At 50.1% G+C, this 19,399-nt stretch overlaps 1 protein-coding gene across 2 annotated transcripts in view; it reads left to right on the top strand.

Moving 5' to 3' along the window:
• The window catches only part of PRICKLE2 (prickle planar cell polarity protein 2), a 151,312-nt gene that overhangs the window by 56,531 nt on the left and 75,382 nt on the right, over nucleotides 1-19,399 (top strand). Inside the window, exon 1 of one of the 2 annotated variants that reach the window (XM_064157012.1) lies at nucleotides 17,022-17,263. The exons of the other annotated variant lie outside the window; for it this stretch is intronic. The gene's annotated coding sequence lies outside the window, so the exon portion shown is untranslated. Of the gene's footprint in view, nucleotides 1-17,021; nucleotides 17,264-19,399 lie in introns of those variants that run through there. 2 annotated transcript variants of the gene reach the window in all.

Raw genomic sequence — 19,399 nt, 5'->3', positions numbered from 1 at the left:
GAGTTGTTGTGGCCAAAGTGTAGAACCCTGCACTGTGCAAAACTCTTTAGAAAGGGCTCTGCCAGCTGAGGTCAGGTTTGGTTTGGCAGTGGTTGTTGCTGGGTTTTGGAGTGAGATGATTGTTGTTTTACTATAGTTTCATTGTGTTAATTTTTATTCCTTGAAAACTTGCCTGTATCAGGTCCACACTGTGCCATCATAGCTATGGGCATTGCTTGCTATCTGGCTCTGCATTTTCATAGCAACATAAAATGTTTTGAGTTGGAAGAGACCTTTAAATGTCATCTAGTCTAACCTCCCAGTTTGCCCTGCCTCTGCTCAGATTGTGCAGCTGTTCGTTTACCTCACACCCATCCATCACTTGTTGAGTCTCAGCCTGTCTCAGTCAGGCTAGTTTTTGGAAGGGGGATGCTTTGAGGAGCTACCCAGGTGTTTCAGTGTGCTGGGCTCCCCTGCAGCACCTTCATCCTGCATCCTGCAGCAGTAAGTCCTATATGCTGGGTGTGGTGGTTTGGGTGTTCTCTGCCCCCCGCCCTCCCACTTTGGAAGTTACCAAGACTAGGCTCAGCCAGCTCTGGAAATTGAATGAAGCTTATATTTACAGCTAGCACAAGATACAAGCAGATAGTTACAGTATAGACAGTTAGAGACAGAAATAGACAAGGTAAAAGGTAATGCAGAAACACAGCAGCCCTCCCAGAAACCTGAGTCCCCAGGAGGGGCTCCCAACCACCCTTCCACCTTCTCCCCCTCCTCTCAACCTTACCCCAGTCCCAAGGAAGAATGGAGGTTCAGCCAGGGGGGTTAGGAAGCACAGTGGATTAATCAGAGAGATGGCAGAGAGGCTACAGAGAGAAATGCAGCTTGGAGCTCCCCAGCTGAAGAAGTGCCTTATCTGTGTTTGGATTCTTGTTCTTGTATCTCTCAGCAAGCCTATGAGTGAAGCAGACATCATCCTGTTTGTTTTCTTTTCACAGCCTGTAACCTCATCCTTCTCACCAAAACATCCTAGCTAGCTTCAAACTAGCACGCTGGGATAACCTGTTGCTGCAGCTGGCAGGAAAATGATGGCATGGTTTGGGCTTGGTTGCTCACTGGAGAGCCAAACTCACTCCAAAGAGGGATTTGGGAAAGCAGACACCTTTTGTACTGGCACAGCTTCAGGAGTTCATTGACAAGGCACTGTCAGGTCACAGGGGTGTTTTAGAAGCACAGAATCTTTTGGGTTGGAAAGGTCTTTTAAAGGTCATCTAAGCCAATCACCCCTGCACTGCTTATAATTACCTTAATGCACTTTTAATCTGGAGGTTATTCTGCTGCTCACAGGATGGTGTTAAAAATCCTGTCCCATGGGCTTTCCTGTGTGTTGGCTTTTAGTGCCCTTAACAGCAAGCGCAACACTCTGTGCAGTTTTCTTTCCTGCTGTTTAACCAAACAGTCTCATGTTCTTCCTGAGGAACAAATATTGATTTGTTAAATACTCAGGTTTCAGCTTTTCAGGCAGCTGCTTGTTCTCTGAAGGTGCAGTCTTGTGCTGCACAACAAAGAAAGAAGCTAATCTAGTTTTTATTAGGAAAGGGCAACTCATGTTTTTGTAGGAATACAGACACAGGACACAAATCTAGAGGCCAGGAGAAGTACAGCTGCGTTGGACAGCATTTTCTACCCTTTGCACTCCGATTTCACAGCACTGTAGATACCCAGGGAAGGTCCAAGCAAAGCCCAAGCCCTGGCAGGTGTGTGTATTTGAGGAGAAATAAAGCCCAGCAAACTGGATTGGCATTGTTAGCTTACAGCCTGCTTCGTGGATGCCTCTTGAGGGAAGTCAGAAGTCTCTGAAAGCCAACTAATCAAGGCAATCCATGAGCAATTAAAAGTGTGCAGGTGTCCATGCTGCAGAGTGGGTTGCAGGCATTAATGAGCAAAGCATTAAGAAGCAAAGAGGAGAAAATCACTGGGACTGTGGTTCAAGCAGAAATCAGCCTAAGTGTGTGGATGAGAGCATCACCACCCGCTGCCTAACATGCCTGCAGCTCAGTGCCTCTTGGTTGAGGGGAGAGAGGTGTGAGGCCAGTGCTAGGGGTGGTGTGGGCACTCCACAGGGCTCCTTGGCCCTCGATGGGGTCAAGACTCATCTGGGGTTTTACTCATCTGTGATGGTTTGAGAGTTATGCACCTCCCCCCCTCCCACTCTTATGAAGTCACTCAGACTAGACTCAGCTGGCTGGCAGTTAAGGAGTGAAGCTTTATATGCACAGCTTAGCACAAGATACAAGCAGAGAGTTACAATATCTACAGCTACAGACAGAAATAGACAAGGTGAAGGTAATACAGAAAGAAACACAACTCCCCTCCCAGAAACCAGAGTCCCCAGGAGGGGCTCCCAATCACCCTTCCACCTCCTTTTCAGCCCTCTACCTTATCCTAGAGTTTTGCCTTACATGGAAGGTGAGTTTGGAGGTTCAGCCAGGGGTAGTAGAAGTAGGAGGATTAGTGACAGAGAAGCAGCCCAGGGAGAAAGCGCAGGCTCCAACAGAGACACACACACACTGTCTTATCTATGTTTGTGTTCCTGGTTTTATACATCTCAGCAAGCCTACGAGTGCAGCAGCCATCAGCATTGTTTCCTTCTCACAGCCTGTAATCTAATTTATCTCAATTAAATATTCCCATTTGCCTCAAACTAGTGCATCATCCTCTGGCTACCCTTGTCCCCTGGGCATCCTTTCTTCACAGAGGCTGCCTTGGCAGTGAGCCCCTCCTCATCAGGCCTTCTTGGTCTCCTTCTCGGTCCAAGAGGGGAAGATAGAAGGCAAAGACAGACAGGTCAAAGGCAGGGTTAGGCTTTGTGATGGTGCTGCCATGTGTCCGATGCATCATCGCCAGCCCTGTGCTGGAGTGAACAGAGTGCTCAGGAGGGCTGAGGCATGCTCACGCTCTGGCTCTGCTAGTGACAGTGGGTATTGCTTTAAATAGGTTTTCTGGATGCAATTTCCCCTCTTCCCTGTCCCTTGGGGAATTTGGCATGTCTGAGGCAGACAAGCAGGTTTCCTAGGAGAGAGACAGCGCAGCGCTCCCGCTCCCCGTCCCGGTCCCTGGTGGCATGTCAGCAGCTACCTCAGCCCCTCACACAGCACCGTGACATCCGCCCTGGTGTCATCTACCTGCGGAGCTGGGAGCCTCAGGAGCCTACAAGAGTATGTGTGGGGGGAAGATGGAGCAGTGAAAAGGGCCAAACCTACAGGGGTGTGATGGTTTGGGTGTTCCCCACCTCCCCACACACTTTAGAAATCACCCAGACTAGTCTCAGCCGGCTCTGGGAATATAAATGAAGCTATTTATTTACAGCAGCACAATATACAAGCAGATAGTTACAGTATAGACAGTTAGAGACAGAGATAGACAAGGTAAAAGGTAATACAGAAACACAACTCCCCTCCCAGAAACCTGAGTCCCCAGGAGGGGCTCTCAACCACCCCTGCACCTTCCCCCTGCCCCTCTCAACCTTACCCCAGTCCTAAAGAAGAATAGAGGTTCAGCCAAGAGGTTAAGAAGCAAAGGTGAGTGGAAGGTGAGGTTAGGGAGATGCAGCTCAGTCAGAAGCCCAGCCAGAAAGCGAGACAAAATGGCCAGAGTGTTATCTATTATTTTCCTTTCTTCTTCAGCAAGACTCTAAGGGCAGTAGACATCACCACTGTTTTACTTTCACAGCCTAGGGTCTAGTTCTTCTCACCAAAACATTCTACCCTGCTTCAAACTAGCACAATGGGCCAAGCGAGGCCCCAGTCAGGACCCTGACACAGATCCCAGCCAAAGATGTATGGCAAGGGCACTGGGAGGAAACTCTCCAGCAAGCAATTTGCTTGCAGGGAGGAGAGGAGGATGAAAAGCCATCTGTGGGTCGGGCGGCCTTGACCACCACCACAGCTGTTGGCATTTGTTCCCCCAATCCAGAGACACCAGCCTGGGTTTTCTGGTGGTATCACAGAGATGAGGCCACCTGGGGGTTAATCCTAGGCAGCCTTCTCTCTTTCAGCAAAGGAGAGCACACCCTAGCAGTGGGGTGTTTTTAATAGCAGTTGGCCAGTCCAAGAAAGTGATGCCAGAAAACCCATCTTTCACTGACAATATGATTAATTCCCTCTTAAGGGGGGGGAAGAAAAAACCAGCTTTGAGTATTTTTGTCCTTTTTCTCTCTTGCAGTTACCTAAAGATGGTCTGTGACAGTAAAGAACCTGTGATTAATTGCAGCAAAAGAAATATAATAGACACCTTTTCTTGGCATCATCTGGATTTTCTGTGATTTTCCTGTTATCTCGTTGGCTTAATGCAGAAAAAAACATCTCTGAGGCTGCTGCAAGGGATGTTAAGTTCCTTTTCCTTATTACAGATTGATCTTTGATATCTGCTTCTTTCTGAGAGCTCTTTTATTCCCCTAAGTGATACAAAACCTTCGGCTGCTTTCCATAGATTGCATTTAAGTAGTTCAATACTTTTTGGAGTCCATATGGGAACATTTAATGATTTAATGATTGCCATATTTTGAAGGCTAAGTGATAGGAAAAATCAAATATGTATTTTTAATACCTGTCCATTTCAGATAAACCAATATTTATTGCTAATAAGGCAGAGAAATGGTCCCTTTTTTTGTTGTTGTTGCTGTTGTTTATATCCTCTAGAGTGTGAACATTTTCCCATCTGTGGTTTCCAGTAAAATGGATTTTCAATCTCTCTGAAATTTCTGCCCAAGCTCCAGCAATATTTGCTTAAGAGTAATCAGAGCATTACCCAAATCTCTGTTCAAAGCAAGAGTGACCTTACCAATGGCAAGCAATAATTGGATTATTTTCAGAGATGTGGGAAGATTCCCTGTAACAACAAAAGAAGAAATACCAGATGATAACACCGCTTGTCTGCAGCACTGTAAGCTGCAGCACTTCCCATACCATAGTTTAATAGCTTTGCATATTATGAATACTGAGTAAGAAAGATAGAGAGCTGGGGGATAGGCACTGCCTTGCAGTTTGGAGTGATGCACATGCTTGTGGGGGATGTTGTTGTTGTTGTTGTGATGTTTGTCAGGATGCAATGTCTACGTATATGTATGAAACCTGAAGCCAGGGCAGTGCTCCTCTTCCTGCAAGCTGAGTTGCAGTGAGCACTGACCTCACCTTGATGGTACAAGTAAGTGCACAGCCCAGAAGGTCCTGACTGGGTGGTGTGGTGAGGCTGTATGTGTCCTGCTGTGCGAGTTTGAGGCTAGCTGGAATATTTTGGTGGGAAGAATTAGACGATAGGCTGCGAGAAGGAAACGATGCTGATGCCTACTGCACTCATAGGCTTGCTGAGATGTATAAAAACAGGAACACAAGCACAGATAACACAGCGGGTCTCTGTCACAGCTGGGGCCTGGACTTTTCTCCCTGGCCTGCTTTCTAACCCTCCCTGACCAATCCCCCAAACTCACCTTGCACATAAAGCAAAACTCTGAGATAAGGCAGAGGGTGGAAAGGAGGTGGAAGGGTGGCTGGGAGCCTGTCCTGGGGACTCTGGTTTCTGGGAGGGGAGTTGTGTATTACCTTTGTGTGTTACCTTTAACTTGTCTATTTTTGTCTATAACCTTATAGATTGTAACTGCTTGTATATTGTGCTAAGCTGTGAATATAAAGCTTCATTCCTTAACTGCCAGCTGGATGAGTCTAGTCTGGATGAGGATGATTTCATAAGAGTGGGGGGTGGGGAACTCTCAAACTGTCACACCTGGGTCTAAGCTGCCCACAGCTTGGCTGCAGTTGGGTGCCTCCACTGTGCTATGGCTTTGGTAAAGCCAACTTCTCATTGTGAATTTCTCCTTCTCTGGCAAGATCCAGTACTCACCTGGATATGATCCCGTGCAACATGCTGTGGGTGAGTCTTCTTTAGCAGAGAGATTGTGTAAGATGATCTCCACACACCCTTTCCAATCCCCCCTTTCTGTGTTGCTGTGGTTTCACAAGCAGCCAGCAAAGCCCATGGCCAGGGACTGTGCTGGGGGTGAAGGAGCAGCATCCCCATGCAGCCCAGGGCAGATGCCAGCAGGGTTTCTCCCAGAGAGGCTGAGCTGCTGTGAAGACAAATTGGAAACCATTTGGAGGAGTAAATCCATACCAGCACAGTACTGGTCCAGCCTGATTGCCTCTCTCTCTGCTTTTAATTGTAATGAATTATAGGGCTTGGCACAGCAGGGTGCTGAGCCTCTTGGCTGAAACTGGTGTAATTCACATAAGTGTTTACACAAAAGCCAAGTAAATGTTAAGCTTCCTACAGCTTTCAGTGTCCATGAGCCCCTGTTTGTACTGCGCCCGAGAGCGGCGGGAGCGAAGCAGCGCATGGCAGTGCGGCTGAGCCTGTGTGACCTGCACGTGGAGTCAGATGGAATCGTAGCATCAGCCAGGCAGGAGGAGGCCTCCAAGCTCAGCCAGTCCAACCCAGCACCCAGCCCTAGCCAGTCAACCAGACCATGGCACTAAGTGCCCCAGCCAGGCTTTGCTTCAACACCTCCAGGCACAGTGACTCCACCACCTCCCTGGGCAGCCCATTCCAATGCCAATCACTCTCTCTGACAACAACTTCCTCCTAACATCCACCCTAGACCTCCCCTGGCACAGCCTGAGACTCTGTCCCCTTCTTCTGTTGCTGGGTACCTGACAGCAGAGCCCAACCCCACCTGGCTACAGCCTCCCTTCAGGTAGCTGCAGACAGCAATGAGCTCTGCCCTGAGCCTCCTCTTCTGCAGGCTGCACACCCCCAGCTCCCTCAGCCTCTCCTCATAGGGTTTGTGTTCCAGGCCCTTCACCAGCCTTGTTGCCCTTCTCTGGACACCTTCCAGCACCTCAACATCCCTCCTGAATTGAGGAGCCCAGAACTGGACACAGCACTCAAGGTGTGGCCTGAGCAGTGCTGAGTCCAGGGGCAGAATAACCTCCCCTGTCCTACTGGCCACACTGTTCCTGGTCCATGTCACCTTTAGCTTTCACTGGAATGGGGTTTGCAGTGACCTTATTTCCCCTCTCCCCCCAAAACAAAGAGAATTCTGCATAGCTTCAGTGTCTTAGGAGACTTTCAAGGGCACAGAGGAGTTTCTGCCTTTTGAGCACTATAAAAGACTTGTGCTATCAAGGCTACCAGCATCCTTTGAAGTTGTGCCCCCCACCCCCACCGTGTGCCCACATGATGACTCTAATTACTTTAAATGAGCCTTCTGCATCACAGGCTGCTGTGTAATTCAAACCAGCACTGCTCACCAGATGGGATCCCTCCCAGGATAGACCTCGACCCTGTCTGCCCCATGATAGTGACAGAGAGCACATCACAGACGCGGGCTGAGGTGTGCGTGCTGAGCTCCGACGGCACCTGGCTGTGGAGCGGAGGTCCCTTAGCCTGCCTGTGTGCTACCATGCTGACAGGTGGCCTTTGGCACGTAACACAAGTTCTGGTCATGCCACCAACAGGACTTTTGGCTTTCCCCTTGACTCGAGAGGTGCTGAAATTTGGGACCCTGCACTGCAGCTGAACCCTCGTAGTGCTGAGGCCCAATGTGTTTTGAAACAAGCAAAGCGAAGCAGGCTGTGAAGGGCTTTGCATTCAGCCTGCTCCCCGGGCACCATGCAGCCAGGAGATCTCTGTACCTGCATGTAGTTTTATTTTTAGAAAGCATGTTAAGGAGCATAACGACCTCATTACTGTGCCAGTTGCAGCCCTGCTTGTTTAAGAGTGTTTAATTGTTTTCATTCCCTGTGCACAGCTGTTTCAGCGGATAGGGCAAAAGCAGGAGAGGAAGGGAGTTTGTGTGACTGGGAAGAATTAGAGTCACAGAATCACAGAACTTTAGAGGTTGGAAGGGACCTCCGGAGATCATCGAGTCCAACCTCCCTGCCAAGGCAGGATTCCCTGGGGTAGTTTGCACTGGAGTGCATCCAGGTTGCATCCAGGACGCTGAAGCAGAAAGTTAAGTGCTTGCCTTGAAACATTCCTGTAAGATCCTCTCCCCAAAGCGTTCCAATACGCAAGGAACCTGCTGTGTTTTCACAGTATCAGTATCATCAGGGTTGGAAGAGACCTCACAGATCATCAAGTCCAACCCTTTACCACAGAGCTCAAGGCTAGACCATGGCACCAAGTGCCACGTCCAACCTTGCCTTGAAGTGCCCCAGGGACGGCGACTCCACCACATCCCTGGGCAGCCCATTCCAGTGGCCAATGAGCCCTTTCCTCCGAAGAGAGGAGGCTTCTTTTCCCATTGCCTTCTAAGGAGCCACAGGTTTTTTTCCCCCTCTTTTAGGCCCTTCTCTTGAAAAGGAGAAAGACCAAAACCTAGTGTTTGAAAGGCTCCCAAGCTCCCACTTCATCAGATGGTGCTGGAGGCTGGGGAGTGAGGAAGAAGTGTTAGTGCTGTGGTATGGGGAACATTGACCCTTCACAGCTGCTCCATGGGGTCTTCTCTCAGGCTTTTTTATCTTGAGTATTTGTGGTCTCCTTACTACTCCTGTGCAAGGCATAACATATAAAAAGAGGTAAAAGAGATGGGAAAGGAGGAAAATAAAACCTAGGACTTCTGTTTCTCTGGCAGTGCTTCTCTAAGGAGCTCTGGTTAGTCTGCAGCAGTGGAAAAAGCTGCAGAAGATGTAAGTAACCTTCAGGATTATGCTAAAGCCAAGCTGCAGTCCCAGGGGGAAAAAACTGCATGGGGCTTGCTCATTTCATAGTGATCAACCAGAATTCCTCTGGGGCTGCTTATATTTTAATGAACAAGATCAGTTGTCTTGAAGAGAAATGGTGATTTTGGTATCTACAAATACCCTTTGTTTGGAAAGCTTCTGGCTCAGGTTGGGGGTAGCACCTCTGATTGGGCTTGTTCATCCTGTTTCTGCGATCAAATTGAGTCTTGTGACACACTAAAATGATCAAAAGCAGCGCGTTGGTTTGCAACAGAATGATGAACCAAGGCTGCACCTTGTGGTGCAGGCTGTGTTGAGATAAAAGCACTGAATGGTTTTTAGGTTCCCCTATGTTTATATTCAGTGCCAGAGGTAGCTGGGCCATTTTGCAGTGTGTATGCTCTGCAGCCAGGCTTCCTCTGAAAAACAAAACCATGGCATCTTCGGAAATCTGTGCAGGATCTCACTCTGCTGGCCTTCATTTTAGACTGTTGAGTTTATCATAGAGTCATAGAATCAACCAGGTTGGAAGAGACCTCCAAGCTGAGCCAGTCCAACCTAGCACTCAGCCCTAGCCAGTCAACCAGACCATGGCACTAAGTGCCCCAGCCAGGCTTGGCTTCAACACCTCCAGGCACAGTGACTCCACCACCTCCCTGGGCAGCCCATTCCAATGCCACTCTCTCTGCCAACAACTTCTTCCTAACATCCACCCTAGACCTCCCCTGGCACAGCTTGAGGCTGTGTCCCATTCTTCTGTGTCTGGTTGCCTGGGAGAAGAGCCCAACCCCCCCTGGCTACAGCCTCCCTTCAGGATGTTGTAGACAGCAATGAGCTCTGCCCTGAGCCTTCTCTTCTGCAAGCTGCACACCCCCAGCTCCCTCAGCCTCTCCTCACAGGGCTGTGCTCCAGGCCCCTCCCCAGCTTCGTTGCCCTTCCCTGGACACTTTCCAGTACTTCAACATCTCTCTTGAATTGAAGGGCCCAGAACTGGACACAGCACTCAAGGTGTGGCCTGACCAGTTCTGAGTACAGGGGCAGAAGAGCCTCCCTTGTCCTGCTGCCCACACTGCTCCTGATCCAGCCCAGGATGCCATTGGCTCTGCTGCCCACCTGGGCACACTGCTGCCTCATCTTCAGCCTACTATCTGCCAGCACCCCCAGGTTCCTCTCTGCCTGGCAGCTCTCAGCCACTCTGGCCCCAGCCTGTAGTGCTGCTTGGAGTTGTTGTGCAGAACCCTGCCCTTGACCTTGTTCAATCTCATCCCATTGGCCTCTATCCACCCATCCAGCCTGGCCAGGTCCCTCTGCAGGGCTCTCCTACCTTCCAACACATCACCACCTGCTCCTAGCTTGGTGTCATTTCCTCCCCCCCCCTTCAAGGAGCATGGGGGGGAAAAAGGGTTTGTTGTGTGCTGTATTTAATCAATTGCAGCAAGAAAAAAAAACCTGTCACAGCATAGTTCATCTTTGCAAGCCAATTTTTGTTTCCATTTTAGTCCCAGGCAAACCCTGCTCTGGTAAAATGGACTCATTTATCGTGCAGCTCTGACGGCCTCGGGATGATGGCTGCTGGCAGGCATTGGCTGGTCTGTGGGAGCAGTCCCCATGTGGATTTTTGGTTTATGGGGTTTCAATGTTGAGGAGTGTGTGCTTAATCGTTGTAGAAATGCCAGGAGCTGGGGATCTGAGGATGCTTGGAAATAAGGGAAAAGTGCACAGCCTCCCCACTGCAGCTTCCAAATCCAAGATGTATTGCAGAAGCCTGAGACTGCTGGCAGGGTTTTAGGGTGCTCAAACATCCTGAGACAGTTCTTATCCTTCCTATTCACCCTCCCTCCTCTCCATCCACGGTGGAGGTGAGAGGTGCTCATCTCTTTCATGGTGCACCCAGGTGTGAGTATGTAGTTGCTGGTCCCACGCTTGAGGGGGACCTGTGGTCCCTCCCTGTTTAGCTCCTGCTCCATTCCTCAGGCAGTCTCTGTGGAGCAGAATGCCTGAGGCAATGAAGGTGAAGTGAAGGGAAATTTCCACCGTGACTCATGGCAAAGGACCAATAGGTCTAGCAACAAGCTCAGAGCACAGCCAGGGTTATGCTTCCCAGCAGACAAAGCCACAGCTGAAGTTTCTGCTACGGGGAAGCCTGCTGACTGCGACTCCACAACATTTAACATTTAAAGAAGACTTGAAGAGTCTTCATGATTCATCGATCTGGGTCTTGGTAACATCTGAGTCGTTTAGAGAATGCTTCAGTGGCTGCAGTGGTCACACGTGCAAAGCAGCTAGCAAAGTGCCTGCTTGGCAGGAGCCTGAGTGCTGGGGATCCTTGCCTGCATACATTCTGAGCAGACAGGCATGAAAATCCAAGCCCTGAGTGTGACGTTAATAAAGATGCCTGGCTTTGTCCAGGAGAGCCCCTGGCATGGTGGGGATGCTCTGATTTACAGCTGTGCAAGGCTCCTCGAGGTGGGGCTCACGTTACTCGGGAACAAATCCCAGTAAGTGCCAGCCGTAGACCTCTCTGGGGTACTCCAGCAGCCCTTCATTCGAGAAACAGTTTCTGTCACTCTGGGTCCAGTCACAGGCAGAGAAATGGCTGAGGGAGAAATAAGTGATGTGCCCTAAGCTGCGGGAAGGGAGCAGGGGTATTGTTCATAATCTGATGTGTTAAAACCATAATCTTTCAGGTCTGTTTCTGAGCCATCCTGGCTGTCTCATGCATCTCCAGGTTTTCACATGCCTGTGAGCTCCTCTGGCAAAACCAAAACAAACAAAAACCCCAACAACCTGGAAAAAGAAAGGTTGGGAAGGGGGCAGGGAAGGGATGTGATGCCAAGTGGAACAGCTCTGTCTTACCCGCCTCGAAGAGAAATCATCTGAGCGCTGAAGGAGACAGGCTCCATTGCACAGATTAATGTGCAGTGTTTGAAAGCAGCCAAGAACATTCTATACACACACATCCCCCCCCAGGGCTGGAAGGAGCTGGGGGGTTCATCTCTGCAGAAGCCATTCCTTGCCCTAAGAGGGCATTTACAAACCAAAAAGGAGAGTGCACAGGTCTCCGGGAGCGCTCAGGCAGTTTAATTGGCTGAACATAGTGTTTTACAGCAGGGATTAATATGGATGTTTCCTAATAACGTGTCACCTTGTCAGGAGCTCCAGGGTCGTGACTGCAAGGCTGCACTGTGCTGGCAACTGAAGTTCCCACCTTTTCTTCTGGTTTTTTGTTTTTACAATAGCTCCTCTTAGTCGATATTGCAAGGAAGATGTTGAGTCTCTTCTTGCCACGGAACTAGTGAAGAAACTGGAATGGTCTGCAGAGCTTGGCACTGATGGCTGCAGCGTGGGTTGGCTCACAGGGCCACGCCAGCTTTGACCTGGGCACGGGCATGTGCAGTGTATGAGCACAAACATGAGTCCAAAGCCAAGCAAATCCTGCCGGGAAGCAAATAAAAGATGTGATTTAGCTGTGAGCAAGATGGCTGGAAAGAGCCTGAGACCATTAGCATTTTTACAAGTGTTTTACAGTGGGCCTGACTGCCTTTTATCTCCTCTGTGGGCCTCTTCTGAGTGACCACCAGCACGGGGATGCCTGCAGGGAGAAGGCTGCTTTCCTCTGCCCTGCTCCCAGGCAGCTGAGGTGATGTCTGCCACCGTTGTGTTGAGGATTATTTTGCTTTTTTTCCCTGGTTTTGTCCTTTTTCCTTCTTTTTCTCACCTTCCTACCCACCCTTCCCCCACCCCTCCCCCAGGTAATTTCAGAGAGGGCTCTGGGGAGCCCACCTACTTGATCAGCAGATGTAATTGCCACCAGCCCTAATGGGATGCACTCAGAAGAAGGTTTCTCTAATTTCCCCATGCTCCTGCCTGCCCTTACCCCCCTCCAGCAGTGATTGCCTCCACAGCTTTATAATCAGCATCTCCCCACCACAGAGGAGAGGTTCCTCTGCCTGGAGACACCGCCAGGCAGGGCGATGAGGCTGGAGCCTGCCCCTCTCTCTATAAAGTCGTTAGCAGCACAAAAGCGAGCAGCAAGCGTGCAGCTGATAAAAGTCTCAGGCAGGCTTTTGCTCCTGTAATAACCATCTTTTATGCATAGATAATTTTGATAGAGTTGCACTTCCGACGCCTGCTGTCATCGGGGCGGCGTGAGCTGACCTGTTAATCACGGGAGGAATTAATGGGAATTACAGCCGGCGGAGGCCCCTCTCTGAAGAGCTGGTGCAGGGCGTACCACTGGAGGGGAGTTTAAAACCGAAGCCGTGTGTGTTGTCCTTAGAGCTGCATAGAGTGGCAGCCTGTCAGCTCCCAGGGGAGAGACGAGGTGTGGAGGAGATAAAGTCCAGGAGCGTAAACACCAGATTAACAGCCTAATTCTGAGGAGCGTGAGCACATGTGCGTTTTCAGTGCATCCACTTGGTAATTAATGGAGGCTTTTAATTTAGCTGGGGGGAGGGGAAGCAGTGGGGGACCAGGGCCACCAGGGTTTGCAGCCGTCATGATGACTGTAGCTGAAGGGAGACCCAAGTGAGATGCTCCTGCGTCACCTCTCTTGATGGCGCTGCTGCGGAGTGAGTTAGTTTAGCACCACTGACTTGAGGAGAACTAAAATAAAAGGATCTCTGCTGATGCTTTAAATCACCTGAGGTCCTGGCTGTCTCCAGATATTACCAAACAGCTACCAGATCCTTCATAAGTGTTTCCTCCGAGCTTCCTTCTTAGGATAAGTTTCCTTTTCAAATGCTCTATATCCACGTAGCCTGCAGAGATTAAAAGAGTAGCTGAGCTCATCTGTACGGGAGACCCATAAAGTCCTGAAATGTGCTTTATATTGGTGCTTCTCACAGGAAGGCTTGATTGCCTGCTCTTAAATATCCAAAATGTGTCTCTGCGTGCCTGAGCATGCATATGCAAGAGATCTCTGAGGAGCAGTCAGAGGAGCTGCTCAGAGAGCCTGCCCTCAGAAGTTTATGAAGAATAACATGGCAAGTAGCACTGAAATGCTGCTGTCGTTTGTGCATTCAAAACGCAGTCTGGGGTTTGGAGCAAAGGACAGCGTGTTCCTGGGAAGAGAATGACGACTGAATGAGTCATTTCTTCTTCAACAACAAGAGGGAGATAAACGGTGTTTGGTCAGGAGCATGTGTGCACTTCAGGAGCTTTGTAAGTCAGTTCACCGGTGGTTTGGACTAGCCAATACAGAGGAAGGGCAAGTTCCCTCTAGAATGAGCAACTGCTTTGTGCTCTGGGAAATGCAACAAAGTCATCCTCTTCCAGGACAACTGCACAGCAAAGCCCTGAGCAAAGGCAATGTCCTTACCCGGCACAGGCACTGCTGAGACCGCGGTACCCCTGTGCCGTGCCAGCCAAGGAGAAATTGTCTCTCTGCATTGGCTCACTCCAGCAGCGGTGTGATGCCCCCACTTGCCTGCTGAGCAGCCATGGTCCTGCAAGAACGCGGGGAGCAGCACAGCTGGAGAAGGAGACCAGTCTGCAAAGAAGGGCTCTTTTAGTGAGACAGCCAAGCAAGTACCGAGGGCTGGCTGTCCTGGCTGGGGGCACTGGCCCATGACAGCCGTGACGCTGCGGTATGGTGCAAAGGCCAGCAACTCGAGTTAGGACCTGAAACCTGCACACCCGAGCTGCAGAGGCTATTGGCTACACAGACACAACCCTAACCTGTATCATTACAAACCAGGGGATGAAGACCTCCGTACAGAACACATACGCAGGAAAGCATTTCTTGTCGGGACCTTCAGGCTGCCATCAGGAAGGAAAACATATCACACTGCTCTCCACTGTTGCTGTCTCTGGCTTAGCAGAGACTTGCCCTGGGTGGCACACGAGTGGCTCTAACTCTTGTTCGTTACAGGGAAGCTCAAAAGGTCACGGTTAGCTGTGCAAGGTCTAGCGGTGAGGTGCTCCTGCTCACCTACTGAACAACCCAGGGAAAAGAAAGCTTTTGCTCAGACTTGCAGGGGAGGGTGGGGAGAATGTATTTTGGGTAGTCTGTCAGTCAGCTTGACACTAATTGGTTGCAGTAAGTAATCGTTCTCCATGTAAATTAGACTCCAATTTCCTCTGTAGTCTGTCTGTTTGCTGTGTGGGCTTCGGTCTAATTAGGCTCTCGCATGGCAAACCTGGTTTGTAAGCTGCTTTTGTTCCCCTAGCGCCAGGCTCAGCCCTCCCCGAGGCTGCCTGTGCTCTTCCAGTCCTGCTCCCAAGTGGGATGGTTCTTAGATCAACACTGCCAAGTTCAAAATAAGTTCTTCTTTTAATGTGTGTTTTGATTATTTCTATATTTAAAGCTTGGGATGGTGGTGGGGTTAAAATGCAAAAGGGCTCATTAGATTCACAATGAGAGTACTCCTCAGAAACACTTCTTGGAAGCCCTGCTTGCTCATACATGAATCCCAATGCAAGAAGGACATGGAACTGTTAGAGCAAGTCCAGAGGAGGGCCACAAAGATGCTCAGAGGGCTGCAGCAGTCCAGCTGTAAGGACAGGCTACAAGAGTTGAGGCTCTGCAGCCTGGAGAAGAGAAGACCTTACAGGAGTGGCCTTCCAGTACCTGAAGGGAGCCTACAGGAAGGCTGGGGAGGGACTATTGACAAGGTCTTGTAATGACAGGACAAGGGGGAATGGGTTTAAAGTGGCAGAGGGAAGATTCAAACTAGATGTTAGGAAGTTCTTTCCAGTGAGGGTGGTCTCACAACCTCCCTGGAGGTGTTCAAGGCCAGGTGGGATGAGGCCTTGAGCAACCTATTCTAGTGGGAGGTGTCGCTGCCTATGGCAGGGGGTTGGAACTGGATGATCCTTGAGGTCCCTTCCAACCTAAACCATTCTGTGATTCTATTCTATGAATCGCCTGCCTCTGCAAAGGCCTTGAGCAGCCTGTCCAGATCCTGCTGGCTTCCTACCAGGACACCTGGAGCACATACTGCTTGCTCCAGCCCCCTTAGAGGTAGTTCTGTGTGTGTGTGTGTGTCCATTCAGAGCTCATGCAAATGCCAGCCCATGTTCTGGAGCTGCTCCAGGTTGCACATCTGTAACAGAGTGCAGAAATGTGCAGTTGCCTGAGAGGCTTTTCTCCCCTGTCATTCCTTGTTTGCAAATGAAGATTTTGAAGCCATAGAATCATAGAATCAGTCATGGTTGGAAGGGACCACAAGGATCATCTAGTTCCAACTCTCCTGCCATGGGCAGGGATTCCCTACCCTAGAGCAGGCTGCCTGCAGTGTAGCTCAGCCGGTAGTCTCCACCTTAACCCAAGCACTGCCAGCAAACATTGTGGTTGAGCATCTAGATATGTGTGCTGCAGAGAAAACCATTTCTCTATGGCAAATGTCTGCACCAGGCTGCAAAGGGAGGAAAACCACATGTGTCAACTGGCCAGGCTGTTTACCAGCAGTGCTTCATGATCCAGTGGTTACCTTTGTGAGACTCGGTGTAACTTCAGGGAACATGTGCTACACCTTCCTATTAAACCTCCTCTGTGTGATAAAGCCCTGACCCAGTGTAACTTCAGGGAACATGTGCTAACCCTTCCTATAAAACCTCTTCTGTGTGTGACAAAGCCCTGATCCAGGTGTGTCCATGGTACTGTTCTGATCAATATGGCTTTTACTGGCACCTCACTGATTTTCAATCTGGGCTGAGGGAGCTGGGGGTGTGCAGCCTGCAGAAAAGGAGGCTCAGAGGTGACCTCATTGTTGTCTACAACTACCTGAAGGGAGGCTGTAGCCAGGTGGGGTTGGGCTCTGCTGCCAGGCAAGCAGCAACACAACAAGGGGACACAGTGTGAAGTTGTGGCAGGGGAGGTCTAGGGTGGATGTTAGGAGGAAGTTGTTGGCAGAGAGAGTGATTGGCATTGGAATGGGCTGCCCAGGGAGGTGGTGGAGTCGCTGTGCCTGGAGGTGTTGAAGCCAAGCTTGGCTGGGACACTTAGTGCCATGGTCTGGTCGATTGGTTAGGGCTGGGTGCTAGGTTGGGCTGGCTGAGCTTGGAGGTCTCTTCCAACCTGGTTGATTCTATGACACGTGCTGGAGCTGCTGGCTTCCTCCAGTGCACTCTGAAGGATGTGGTCCCTTGAATTGATAGATAAGAAACTCTTTAGGGAGAGAGAGAGGTGAAGCAAATTGAGTGTGGGTTTTTTTTATTGCTTCTCCCGATGTGATTTATATATTGGCAAGACAACTTTGCCTTCATGCTGCTAGTTGAAACTGGAAGGGATGTTGGCCCCGTGGAGAGCTAAATTTGGGTGGAGAGGCAGGATTGGATTAGGGTTTACAGTTTTCACCAATAAGCTGGAAGTGCGGTGGGCGTCACTCCGCCGGCTGGGTCGGCAGCTGGGAGCCTTCCCTCCCCAAATGACCGCAGCCTCGGCGGCGTGCAGGCAGCTCCTGGTTCAGCCGCTGCCGGAGGATGCACTACGGTCCCCAGCTCCACAGACGTTTACCTCGCTGCTGTCCGTCCATCTTTCCCTGCTTTCCCGTCCTTCCCTCTGCCCTTGTCCATCCTGCGATGGGGGTTTTCCAGCGCATGGAGTGAACGCCTGTTTAGCCTAGGTGAGTAGTCGCGTCCGATTTATAGCATCAGTAAGTGTAAGCCGCTTTAATGCTGTGCAAATGTTTGCTTTGGGAAGCGATTTTCTTTTCCAGCTCTGCTCCCTGCTGCCTTCCCAAGCGCCAGTTCTCACTACAGGCTGAGCCCTGCCAGCCCATCTGGAGCAGGGATGCGCTGTATCCCCTGCTAATATCTCCTCCAGAGGACACCATGAAACTTTTCCTTGATGCGAATGTGACTTCTCTCGGCAGCCCCCGAGACGCTCTTGCTTCTTCACTCTGCTCAAAACCCCCTGAAGAGTAAAACCCTGCGGGAGCCTGGAGCTTATCTGGGCTCTGGGTTTCCCAACGTACCGTGTGTCTTCTCAGCTGTTGCAAGGATTTACTCAGAGTGACAAAATGCAAATTTTGAACCTGTGGCAGCTGTGTTTAATACGGAGGATAAAGGCTTGGTTTTAAGCTTTGGGATGTCGAAGTTTGTTTGTCTTTGTTCACATGAATTCAGGGGAAAAGATGTCCAATTCCTTTGAGGCAAAACAAAGGCTTCTAAGTACTTCAGGTTTGCTGAGTGCAATTGCTTTTGGATACTTTAGGCATTAAGAGGATCGAAGGCTGAGTTAGTGGCAAACAAGACTGGTTGGGAAAAGGGATTCCTGCCTGCTGGGGAAGGCACAGCCTGCCAGACGCCTTCTCTGGGCTGTCGTTCTGAGGCTGTTTGCTGGGCAGGGGTGTTTAACAGCACCCTCTGTTTGCTTTGCTTAGGCAGGGCAAATTATTTGTGTGCTTTAGGATTCTTTCACTCTTCAGCAGATGTTTTATCTGTGCAACTGGTGGAGTAATTAGAGCGAGCGATGCGGTGCTGGTGTGCAAGCATCCCCTTGGGGGGCAGGGGGAGAGAAAGCAAAGTCCATCTCAGGAGCAGCTGCTGAGGAGCAAAGTCAGCACAGGATGCCAAAAGCAAAATGCATGTGGGCCAACATATTTCACTTTATTTCTGCACAGGAGTTGTTCAAACCTCTGCTGAAAACGGGCAGGGGCTGCATCCCAGGGCAGGAGATGGTGCCGTTTCTTACAGCGATTTCTCTCAAGGTGTGAATCCTTCACTGGGGATTTTTGCACTGATGCCTCGGGGATGATTAAATGTTCTGTCTGCAGGAAATTGCCAGGGGATTTGAGTGTTTTCCTCAGTGGCTGTGGCACCAGCAGTGGGATGGTGTGCAACCTCCTCCCCCAGTGTAGACTGGGATGCCTGAAGGTTTTAAGGGCTCCGGTTGCACAAGCGTATCTTTGCCCTGCTCCCACTTAAACAATGGCAATGTCTCTAATGACCTTGATTAAGTTACTGGTTAATTCCTTAATTAGCTACTTGATCTACTTACACCCTAGGAGAGTCTATTTGTTCACCCAGAGGACAAAAGAAGCGGAAAACAAACAAACAAAACCCCCCAAAACACAAGTCTTTGGTTTTTTCTGCTTTCAAAGGGCTATTTTTCCCCTCTCCAAGAGGCAGCTGTGATCATGATGTGGGTCAATAAAGAAGCCTAAACGAGCTGACTACCCCAGTGCTGCTCGATCAGGGATCTGGGGGACAGTCACTGCGTGAGCATGCTGACGAGGGGACTGTGCCATCAGTGCTGGAATATCCTGATGGTCACCACCTGGTCCTTCTCCAGAAGAGATTCCTTGAGGGGCTGGAAGTGAGCTGCTTCCAGAGACTGAGTAACACAGCACCATCACCTTATTCATGGATGTGCTGCCCTGTAAATCCAACCATTTCAGGCTGGCCGTGGAAGTAGTGCCAGTGTTTGTGGACACAACACCAGGAGATGGATGTTGGTGCTTCCCAAAGGCTGGCTCTCCTGGTGACAGTGAATTTTACATGAGATGCCACAGATGTACATTTACTTGTGGCACCAGCGTTATGCAGTCAAACAAAATACAGTATCACAGTATCATCAGGGTTGGAAGAGACCTCACAGATCATCAAGTCCAACCCTTTACCACAGAGCTCAAGGCCAGACCATGGCACCAAGTGCCACGTCCAATCTTGCCTTGAACAGCCCCAGGGACGGCGACTCCACCACCTCCCCGGGCAGCCCATTCCAGTGTCCAATGACTCTCTCAGGGAAGAACTTTCTC

The sequence above is a fragment of the Pogoniulus pusillus genome, chromosome 16 (genome assembly GCF_015220805.1).
Source record: "Pogoniulus pusillus isolate bPogPus1 chromosome 16, bPogPus1.pri, whole genome shotgun sequence".
Lineage (NCBI taxonomy): Eukaryota > Metazoa > Chordata > Aves > Piciformes > Lybiidae > Pogoniulus > Pogoniulus pusillus.
Note: the sequence above shows the minus strand (reverse complement) of the source record. Positions and strands in the feature narration are given on the sequence as shown.